Genomic DNA, 10,016 nt, shown 5'->3' with positions numbered 1-10,016 from the left:
GAGATACTTATGTATATCATTGGTGAGAGCTTCAGATAAGCGTATGAAGATGCTTTGTCCCTTCCGTCTCTCTGCTTTCCTACTGTCTTCTTCCAATCCTTCTTACTCCTTTCCATGGCAAGCTGTATGCAAGGGTTTCACCGTTGTCAGTGGCTACCTCCCATCCTCTCAGTGGAAATGTTCAACGCACCCTGTCACGGCACGGCTATCCATCTGTCAGTTCTCAATCAGGCCGGAATAGAATCCAGTGATTCTTTTGCGTCTGTCACTAACGCCCCGCCTTCAAGAGTTTGAAGCTCGTCACAGTCATTCAATCATTGAATCCTACTCAGAATACCACAGACAAGGTTTAAACCTTCCGGATTCTCTTGAATGCCGCCATCAATTCTAGCTTATACCACGCAGATTCCGGTTAAAGAATCCAAGAGATAAACATTAGAGCCTTGTTTGCTTGTAGAACAGAAGTGGTTGTCAGTCACTTGTTCATAAGTGAGAATGATGATGAGCGTCACATAATCATCACGTTCATCAAGTTCTTGAGTGCGAATGAATATCTTGGAACAAGAACAAGCTGAATTGAATAGAAGAACAATAGTAATTGCATTAATACTCGAGGTACAGCAGAGCTCCACACCTTAATCTATGGTGTGTAGAAACTCCACCGTTGAAAATACATAAGAACAAGGTCTAGGCATGGCCGTGAGGCCAGCCCCCAATGATCAAAGGATTCAAAGACCTAAAGATGATCTCAGATCCAAAGATTTAAAGATTTAAAGATGAAAATACAAATAGCAAAAGGTCCTATATATAGGGAACTAGTAGCTTAAGAATTACAAAGATGAGTAAATGACATAAAAATCCACTTCCGGGCCCACTTGGTGTGTGCTTGGGCTGAGCATTGAAGCATTTTCATGTAGAGACTCTTCTTGGAGTTAAACGCCAGCTTTTATGCCAGTTTGGGCGTTTAACTCCCACTTTGGTGCCAGTTCCGGCGTTTAACGCTGGGAATTCTGAGGGTGACTTTGAACACCGGTTTGGGCCATCAAATCTTGAGCAAAGCATGGACTATCATATATTGCTGGAAAGCCCAGGATGTCTACTTTCCAACTCCGTTGAGAGCGCGCCAATTGGGCTTCTGTAGCTCCAGAAAATCCACTTCGAGTGCAGGGAGGTTAGAATCCAACAGCATCTGCAGTCCTTTTCAGTCTCTGAATCAGATTTTTGCTCAGGTCCCTCAATTTCAGCCAGAAAATATCTGAAATCACAGAAAAACACACAAACTCATAGTAAAGTCCAGAAAAGTGAATTTTAACTAAAAACTAATAAAAATATACTAAAAACTCAACTAAATATACTAAAAATATACTAAAAACAATGCCAAAAAGCGTACAAATTATCCGCTCATCAGTCGTCTCCCTCGAACAATGCAATTAATGTGTGCACATTCTTGGTTGTTAATTCAAAGGGGGGTTTTGAATCAAGGAACGAAATATTAAAAGAACCAAGAAATAAATGAACTAAGAAATTGATCAAAAAGGAAATCAATGCAATTAAAAAAGAAATAAGGTCAAAACTAGTGAAAATGCTATAAATGCATAAAAGAGCCTTCACTTAGGAATGAGAATTAAGGAATCCTATCATCGTCATAACCATAACTATGACAAATATGATGAGTCAATCTCGCTTCATCAACCCCTAACATCGAAGAGTAAGTCAAGTAAGCATAATTGACCTTAATCCATAAGTCCTAGTTAACTTACTAATTTCTTAGTAAAAAGCTAGTGTCAATGGAAATAAGGTCCAGCTAACTTCCCAAAAATTACCACTAAATATCGAATATTATGACTCTAGTATCCTAGGAACTCATTTCCCAAGCCAAGGGGTGAAAATCTACTCAAAATTACCAAGTGACTTTTTCAAAAATGCTTGGTGGGCATAAAACCAAGACATAAGAAATTGCAAAGGAAAATGAAAACTGTAACCAGACTATTCACAATATCAATAATAAACATGCAATCAATCAAATAGAAATCATAAAAGACAAAATTCATCTACCAAAATTTTAAGAAATCAAAATTGCATATATTAACAAAGTAAATTAAACAAGAGGAAAATGTAGAAAGAGTAGTGAAATTAAAGAGGAAACCAAAGGGTACTGGTGCGCGAAATTAAAACTCACACAACTGAATCGGCAAGTGCACCGGGTCATCCAAGTAATACCTCAGGTGAGTAAGGGTTGGTCCCATGAGGATTGCCAGATTGAGCAAGTTGTGGTTATCCTACAGATCTTAGTCAGGCAATTAGAAAGTTGATTGTTGTTGTTGTAGATGCATAAACAAAACAATAACGAAAGCAATAAAGAATTGACGAAGAAACAATAGTAAGAAATCAGTTAAGGCCTCATAGATGCTTATTCTTCCAGATTAATACTTCTTACTGACTACTTTAAGAATGAGTGATTCATTCAATGGCAAGACTGTAAGTGATTAAGCCAGGGGTAGTGGTCATTAATCTCTTCTGATCCAAACCAAACGCCAGAATTGGTCAGTCAATTTGGACGAGGGTGAAGCTCACGCAATTCAATCTCTGATGATCCTACTCAAAACGCCACAGACAAGGTCGGATCTTCCGAATCGAAGAATGATGCTCAGTATTCTAGCCTTAATGCCACAGGAACTTCAATTACCCATGACTAACGAGATTTTATATCACATATCCCAATTAGCCCAAATAACTTGTTGGAACTTGTGATATACTCTCAAGCTGTAGCTCAATACTATCCAGATCAGGACTCGTAAAGAACTCATGTAGAATAAGGGGTCATACTCTCGTTCCACCTTAGATTCATAAAGACGAAGAATGACAATACATCAGAGAATGGAATCAAACATGTATTAAAGTAGAAAAGTAATGATATTAATCCATAGGAATGAGCAGAGCTCCTATCCTTAATCTAGGAGGTTTAGTTGCTCATACTTTATAGAGAAAATAAAAGTAGTGTGTCTGTGCTTCTCCCCTCCTGGCAGGCATAATCCTCAGGAGAAAAAAGTCCCTTATTTATAATACAAACTCTAAGACTAAACCTAAAAGATATTTTTTAATTAAAAATTACAAAAGAAAAATAAAATAAGCTAAGAAGTGCTAAAATCCACTTTGGGGCCCACTTGGTGAGTGTTTAGGTTGAGCTTGGCATCCAACTTGAGTGAGTGGGCGTTGAACGCCCACTAGGGGGTAAGTGCGCTGCTTTGTGCTCCCTTGGTGGCGTTGAATGCCAGTTTTAGGCGTTCAACGCTGGCCTTGATCCTTCTTGAGCGTTGAACGCCTGAAAGAGGGTAAGTTGGGCGTTCAACGCCCGTTTTGGGCAATCGTCTCCAAAGAAAAGTGCAGACCATTATATATTTATAGAAAGCCCTAGAAGTTAGCTTTCCAACGCTATTGAGAGTGCTCAATTGGACCTCTGTAGCTCCAGAAATGCTTGTTTGAATGCATGAAGGTCAAATTTGATAGCATCTGCTATCCTTTCTTTGCCTCTGAATCAGACTTTGCCAAAACTTGCCAAATTCACCCAAAAATCACCTAAAATCATAATAAAAAGATAAAAACTCAAAGTAGCATCTAAAATATGAATTTTTCACTAAAACCTACTAAAACATAATAAAACTCAACAAAATATTACTAAAAACACTAAGAAAACAGTACCAAAAAGGGTATAAAATATCCACTCATAAGGTACTTACAATGAGATAAACAAAATCCAAAATCAAAACTTGAAGTATCAAAATTCTACAATGAAACCTAATTAAAAACCCTAAGAGAGAATTTTCTAATCTACCACTACTCCTACTCCTAATTATATGTTTTCCTATGTCTAAGTGAGCTCCCTAAGCTCTCCTTGATATGTGATAAAGTTCCCTTCATATAGCACTCCAAAATGGCTTCAACACTTCCAAAATTGGGCCAAAGAGCCCCAAAAATCACGAGCCACATGCTTCATTAAGGAGGTCACACGCAGGGACTTGTGCGTACGCACAAATGTGTGTGTACACACACTTGCTGATTTTTCCACTTGTGCATACGCACAGGAGGTTGTGCGTACGCACACTTGACTGAGTGCTTCTCCTTTATTTTCTTCATGTGTTCTCCCTTCTTGCATGCTTCCTTCCACTTTTGCCTAGCCATTCTTGGCTAATTGACCTGAAATTACTCACAAAACATATCACAGCATTGAATGGACTAAAAGTGGGATTAAATTGCTTAATTTAAGCATTAAAATGCATCTTTTCACATTTAGGTTCAATTTATGAAACATAAAAGTATGCTATTTTAGTGATTAAGTGTGAGTTTATGTGATGAAATTTGTCCAATTCAAGCAAAAAATTATCATCAAATATGGACTCATCAATTCCCCGGCAACGGCGCCAAAAACTTGATACGAGAGGGAAACAACGGTTTGGAAATTTAGCAAAACAATTTCTTCATCGGTAGCATAGTCCAAACGACAAGTAACCCTCCCGATCAAAGTTTAATTCAAATAAAAATAACTGAGAGTAGTTAAACCTCGGGTCGTCTTCCCTAGGAACTAATAACCACAAGCGCACAATTTTGGTTATGAAAAGCAAGGGGGTTTTTCAATAACGAAGCAAACAATTAAAAGAATTAAAGAACAATCAAAATTGTAATTAATAAACTAATAAAGGAATTAAGGAACTATCTATGTAATATAGACAAGTAATGCTTTAAAATAATGAAAATGTGGTTCAAAACATAAATGGAAACCTTGACTTGGGATGATTTATGGAATCCTTTCCTCGCCATAACCACAACTATGATAATTATGATAGATTAATCTCACCTAGTTAGTCCTTAACATCGAAGAGTAAGTCAAGTGATCATAATTGTTATTAATCCACAAATCCTAACTAACTTACTAATTACCTTAGTAAAAAGCTAGCGTTAGTGGAAACAATAACAACTAACAACCCAAGAATTATCACTAAATGTCGGATATTAAGACTCTAGTATTCCATATACTCATTTTTCCAAGTCAAAGAGTGGAAATCTACCTCATAATCAAAATTGACATTTCATCAAACACATGATAGGCATATTCACAAAACATGACAAAATTGAGAAAATGCTTGAAACTATATGCAACAAATTATCAAAATTAACAAGAGTAACTCAAACAAACATATAATAACCAACAATCATCAAATTCATTAACTCAAACTCAAAATTGCAAAACTATGTATATATTGATAAAGTGCAATAAAATATAAGAAAGTGTAGAACAAGTAATGTAAAAAAGAGAAAATTAGGAAATACTTACAATGGAAATAGCTAGAATCCATGATCAAAATTGGAAAATAAAAACTTGAAATATAAACCCTAACTAAACCCTAAAGAAATTGAGAGAAAACCTAAGCTAAACTACCTAAAACTACCCTAAAAACTATCTAAGTGTATTGTGTAATGTAGGGTATCTATGCTGTGTTGCTAGCCCTCCTTATATGCTCCAAAGCCTTAAGAAATGGGCCAAAAAACATCCCAAAACACGAGCCACGTGACTTTTTAATGAAGTCACACACTGGTACCTCTACGTACGTACAGGTGTGTGTGTACGCACACTTGCTGATTTTCATCCTATGCATACGCACACTTGCTAAGTTCCATCTTGTGCGTACGCACAGATAGTTGTGCGTACGCTGATGAGCGGATAATTTATACGCTTTTTGGCATTGTTTTTAGGTAGTTTTTAGTAAGTTCAAGCTACTTTTAGGGATGTTTTCATTAGTTTTTATGTTAAATTCACATTTCTGGACTTTACTATGAGTTTGTGTGTTTTTCAGTGATTTCAGGTAATTTCTGGCTGAAATTGAGGGACTTGAGCAAAACTCTGAAAAAAGGCTGACAAAAGGACTGATGATGCTGTTGGAATCTGACCTCCCTGCACTCAAAATGGATTTTCTGGAGCTACAGAACTCCAAATGGCGCGCTCTCAACGGCTTGGAAAGTAGACATCCAGAGCTTTCCAGCAATATATAATAGTCCATACTTTATTCGGGGATTGACGACGTAAAGTGGTGCTCAACGCCAAGTACATGCTGCTGTCTGGAGTTAAACGCCAGAAACACGTCATGATCCGGAGTTGAACGCCCAAAACACGTTATAACTTGGCGTTCAACTCCAAGTAAAGCCTCAGCTGGTGGATAGATCAAGCTCAACCCAAGCATACACCAAGTGAGCCCCGGAAGTGGATTTATGCATCAATTACTTACTCATGTAAACCCTAGTAGCTAGTCTAGTATATATAGGACTTTTAACTATTGTATTAGACGTCTTTTGATCACGTTTCATCTTTGGTCTCAGTTTTGTTTTATTCTTCATCTTAAGAGGCTATTGATCACGTTTTAGGGGGCTGGCCATTCGGCCATGCCTGAACCTTTCACTTATGTATTTTCAACGGTGGAGTTTCTGCACACGATAGATTAAGGGTGTGGAGCTCTGCTGTACCTCAAGTTTTAATACAATTACCATTACTTTCTATTCAATTCTCTATTATTCTTATTCCAAGATATACGTTGCACTTCAACTTGATGAATGTGATGATCCGTGACACTCATCATCATTCTCACCTATGAACGCGCGTGACTGACAACCACTTCCGTTCTACTTTAGACCGGGCGCATATCTCTTAGATTCCCTAACAGAAGCTTCATGGTATAAGCTAGATAGATGGCGGCATTCATGGGGATCCGGAAGGTCTAACCTTGTCTATGGTATTCCAAGTAGGATCCCAGGAATCCGGAAAGTCTAACCTTGTCTGTGGTATTTCGAGTAGGATTCCGGTATTGAATGACTGTGATGAGCTTCAAACTCCTGAAGGCTGGGCGTGATGACAAACGCAAAAGAATCAAGGGATTCTACTCCAACCTGATTGAGAACCGACAGATGATTAGCCGTGCTGTGACAGAGCATTTGGACCATTTTCACTGAGAGGATGGGATGTAGCTATCAACAAGGGTGATGCCTCCAGACGATTAGCCGTGCAGTGACAGCGCATAAGACCATTTTCCCGAGAGGATTAAAAGTAGCCATTGATGATGGTGATGCCCTACATACAGCTTGCCATGGAAAGGAGTAAGAAGGATTGGATGAAAGCAATAAGAAAGTAGAGATTCGAAAGGATTCTAGCATCTCCACACGCCTATCTGAAATTCCCACTATTGATTTACATAAGTATTTCTATCCCTTTTTATTTTCCATTTATTATTAATTTTCGAAATCTATAACCATTTAATCTGCCTAACTGAGATTTACAAGGTGACCATAGCTTGCTTCATACCAACAATCTCTGTGGGATCGACCCTTACTCACGTAAGGTATTACTTGGATGACCCAGTACACTTGCTGGTTAAGTTGAACGGAGTTGTGGAAAGAAAGTGCTGAGTTAATTTTTTATGCACATGCCAAAGAGCCATTATTGTTGATCACAATTTCGTCCACCAAGTTTTTGGCGCCATTGCCAGGGATTGTTCGAGTTTGGACAACTGACGGTTCATCTTGTTGCTCAGATTAGGTAATTTTCTTTTCAAAAACTTTTCAAAAATCTTTTTCAAAATTTTTCTTTTCTTTTTCGTTTTTCCTAACTTTATTTTCGAAAAAAAATAATAAAAATCCAAAAAAATTAGAAAATCATAAAAAAAATATTTTGTGTTTCTTGTTTGAGTCTTGAGTCAATTTTTAAATTTGGTGTCAATTGCATGCTTTAAAAATTTTTCTTGCATTTTTCGAAAATTCAATGCATTCATGGTGTTCTTCATGATCTTCAAGTTATTCTTGATAAGTCCTCTTGTTTGATCTTGATGTTTTCTTGTTTTGTGTTGTTTGTTGTTTTTCATGTGCATTTTTCGTTTGTTAGAGTCCATGCATTAAAGATTTCTAAGTTTGGTGTCCTGCATGTTTTCTTTGCATCAAAAATTTTTCAAAATTATGTTCTTGATGTTCATCATGATCTTCAAAGTGTTCTTGGTGTTCATCTTGACATTCATAGTGTTCTTGCATGCATCTTGTGTTTTGATCCAAAATTTTCATGTTTTTGGTCATATTTGTGTTTTTCTCTTTCATCATTAAAAATTCAAAAATCAAAAATATATCTTTTCCTTATTTCTCTCCAAAATTTTTGAAATTTTGGGTTGACTTGGTCAAAAATTTTCAAAATTAGTTGTTTCTTACAAATCAAGTCAAATTTTCAATTTTAAAAATCTTATCTTTTTAAAATCTTTTTCAAAAATCATATCTTTTCCATTTTTTTTCTTATTTTCGAAAGTTTTAAAAATTATTTTTCAAAATCTTTTTCTTATCTTTTATATCATATTTTCGAAAAAAAAATACTAACAATTAATGTGATTGATTCAAAAATTTGAAGTTTGTTACTTTCTTGTTAAGAAAGGTTCAATCTTTAAATTCTAGAATCTTATCTTGTAGTTTCTTGTTAGTTAAGTCATTTTAAAAATTAAATCTTTTTCAAAATATCTTTTTCTTAAAATTTTTATCTTATCTTTTTATCTTATCTTTTTCAAAATTTTATCTTTTTCAAAATTTGATTTTAAAATATCTTATCTAACTTCTTATCTTCTTATCTTTTTAAAATTTGATTTTAAAATCTTTTTCAACTAACTAATTAACTTTTTGTTTGTTTCTTATCTTTTCAAAACCACCTAACTACTTTTCCCTCTCTAATTTTCGAAAATATCTCATCTCTTTTTCAAAAAATTCTTTTTGTTTTAATTTTAATTCTTCCTTTAATTTTCGAAAATCACTAACTTCTTTTTCAAAATTATTTTCGAAATTCTCCCTCTCTTTTCTTATTCTAATTAATTATTTATCTACTAACACTTCTCTTCACCTCTCTTCACCCAAATATCCGAACCCACTCTTCTTCATTCTTCTCCCCTTACTTTTTCTACTAACATAAAGGAATCTCTATACTGTGACATAGAGAATTCCTCTTCTTTTCTTGTTTTTCTTCTCTTTCATATGAGCAGGAACAAGGAAAAAGGCACTCTTGTTGAGATTGATCCTGAACCTGAAAGGAATCTGAAGAGAAAATTAAGAGAAGCTAAGTTACAACAATCCAGAAATAACCTTTCAGAAATTTTCGAACAAGAGAAGGAGATGGCAGCCGAAAATAATAATAATGCAAGGAGAATGCTTGGTGACTTCACAAAGCCAACATCCAAATTTGATGGAAGAAGCATCTCCATTCCTGCCATTGGAGCCAATAACTTTGAGCTGAAACCTCAGCTAGTTGCCTTAATGCAACAAAACTGCAATTTTTATGGACTTCCATCTGAAGATCCTTATCAGTTTTTAACTGAGTTCTTGCAGATCTGTGAGACTGTAAAGATGAATGAAGTTGATCCTGAAGTCTACAGATTCATGCTTTTCCCTTTTGCTATAAGAGACAGAGCTAGAATATGGTTGGATTCACAACCTAAGGATAGCCTGGACTCTTGGGATAAGCTGGTCACAGCCTTCTTGGATAAATTCTTTCCTCCTCAAAAGCTGAGCAAGCTTAGAGTGGATGTTCAGACCTTCAAACAAAAAGATGGTGAATCCCTCTATGAAGCTTGGGAAAGATACAAGCAGTTGATCAAAAGATGTCCATCTGACATGTTTTTAGAATGGACCATATTAGATATATTCTATTATGGCCTATTTGAATTTTCAAAAATGTCATTGGACCATTCTGCAGGTGGATCAATCTTCCTAAAGAAAACACCTGCAGAAGCTCAAGAACTCATTGATATGGTTGCAAATAACCAATTCATGTACACGTCTGAGAGGAATTCCGTGAATAATGGGATACCTCAAAAGAAAGGAGTTCTTGAAATTGATGCTCTGAATGCCACATTGGCTCAGAACAAAGTGTTGACTCAACAGGTCAACATGATCTCTCAAAATCTAAATAGATGGCAAAATGCATCCAACAGTAATAAAGAGGTAGCTTCTGA

General features: G+C 36.0%; 1 non-coding gene across 1 annotated transcript; it reads right to left on the bottom strand.

The window, feature by feature from the left end:
* Positions 1 to 9,573: 9,573 nt before the first annotated feature.
* LOC130942951 (small nucleolar RNA R71) lies at positions 9,574 to 9,677 on the bottom strand. The gene has a single exon (XR_009071494.1). It is a non-coding gene; the product is annotated as a small nucleolar RNA R71 (small nucleolar RNA).
* Positions 9,678 to 10,016: the final 339 nt, after the last annotated feature.

Source organism: Arachis stenosperma, chromosome 7 (assembly GCF_014773155.1).
Source record: "Arachis stenosperma cultivar V10309 chromosome 7, arast.V10309.gnm1.PFL2, whole genome shotgun sequence".
In the NCBI taxonomy this organism is placed as follows: Eukaryota; Viridiplantae; Streptophyta; class Magnoliopsida; order Fabales; family Fabaceae; genus Arachis; species Arachis stenosperma.
This window is presented reverse-complemented; position numbering and strand designations above follow the sequence as displayed.